Genomic DNA, 1,930 nt, shown 5'->3' with positions numbered 1-1,930 from the left:
TTCGCCTTGCACTTTAACAGGATTTTTTTGAGGGGGGGGGGCAGGGAACCAAGGAGAATGTCAGCGCAATTGCTCTCCAGACTTACCTTCATACAAATGCTAATGGGTCTAGACCAGGGGTGACCAAACTTGCTTGACTAAAAGCCATGTAGAATAAACGTCAGATGTTTGAGAGCCACAAGACATGAATGTCAGATGCTGGAAGGAAGACAAATAGATGGGAGGAGGAAGAGGTGGCAAGAAAGCAACTTTAACTTTAAATGCGTTCTCCAACCTGCTGGCTGGCTTGGTTTAGAGAAGAGATTTAAAAAGAGAAATGTCTTCTCCAAGTCAGCCAACTGAGCAGTGGGGGCTTCGAGAGTCACACAATATGTATGAGAGCCACATGTATCTCCTGAGTTTGGCCACTTCTGGTCTAGACAATGAGATGGTCAAGCTTCCCTTTTCTCCCCCTTCCTCCTAGCGGGGAACAGAGATCTGGAGGAATAGAAAGCTAGATAGTCTTCAGGAAGTTGAGTTGCCAAGCTTCCACCGGGGGCAAGGGATCTCTGGTTTGGAAGGCTCCAGGCCACTGTGGGGGATCCCCACCCTCAAAGTGCCCCATCGTTGTGCGACATGCCCAGCACGATGATGTCACTTCCATGTGTGCAAAGCATGCGATAGAGGAGTCCCCCACCACAGCAGCAGAGAGACTTGGCAACTCTAGCAGGAAGGAGATTCCTGGAGATCTCCAGAAAAAACCTCTTTGACCTGGTCAGGGAGTGGGGAAACAGATACGATAAAAAGTCCTTGCAACAGGAGTGAGTTCTCTTTTCCTTGGGTGCTGTGTCCATGATAGCACACAGACCTCTCCACTAGGAAGGCAACCATTTTGACCTTGTGCTGCTACAGAAAGCTTCAAGATAATGAATTCTGTAAAGATTTGTAACTCTTAAGCTTAAAGAGCCTGTCTTATATCTTAACTGATAGGGCATGTATAGAGACAGGGGCAGACGCTTTGTGTTTTATCAATTTATTTTGGATCCCTTGCTCAATCTGGTGCTGGCCTAAAAGTGTGCTTACGAACATTGTCTTTTTAATAAATACTTTATAACTTAAGATGCTGACAGCGGTTCCCCTGCTTTTAGGAGCTTTGGCTGGCCTAACCTCCAAACAGTGATGTCATCATGCAATGCCCTGATGTGATGATGTCACTTCCAGTGATAGCATTGTTCCAGGAATGTCTGTTTTTTGGGGGGCAAACTCTATGATTTTTAAGCAAAAACCCCTCTATGATTTTTTGCCCAAAAAACAGAGTGCCACTTCCAATCTCACCAACATGATGATGTCACTTCTGGGTGTGATGTCCCACCCAACCACAGAATGCCCCCCAACCCTTCCACCATGATGAAGAGGGGACCTGGTAACCCTACTGGGAATCTGACCTGCCTAGCAGACAATTCCTTACACAGGTCAGGTGGCGGTGGCGTATTACTGGAGAGAGAGAGAGAAAAGCCACAGGGTGTAACTTTGCTTAGGGTGGCACAGTGCATGAACTACCAGAATTCAAGCATTATATCCTAAGAAGATTTCCCTTCCTAGGTCAGATTGAGCCCCTGTACAAATAGTTCATATCTTAATGAATTGCCCAGTTGTCCAGATTGTATTAAAACTTTGTAATAGAGTCATGAAATATAAACAAGAGAAATTGTTAACTTTAATGTTTTGATTTACATGGTATGAGCTGGCTTAGTTTTTAGCCAAAGAAAACTGATGCATATATTTTAAATAAATAATGTATCTTCAGACCTCTAAATAAAGCAAAAGTCCATTGCATCTTTTTTCTTGGTATTTTTGGATTTTGTGCACGTGTGTACGCCTGGAAATCATGGCAACTTCTGGCGACCCCTACTGGGGCATGGAGGACATTCAGGGAAGTTGCTTGATACAG

Source organism: Heteronotia binoei, chromosome 5 (genome assembly GCF_032191835.1).
Source record: "Heteronotia binoei isolate CCM8104 ecotype False Entrance Well chromosome 5, APGP_CSIRO_Hbin_v1, whole genome shotgun sequence".
NCBI lineage: Eukaryota > Metazoa > Chordata > Lepidosauria > Squamata > Gekkonidae > Heteronotia > Heteronotia binoei.
This window is presented reverse-complemented; position numbering follows the sequence as displayed.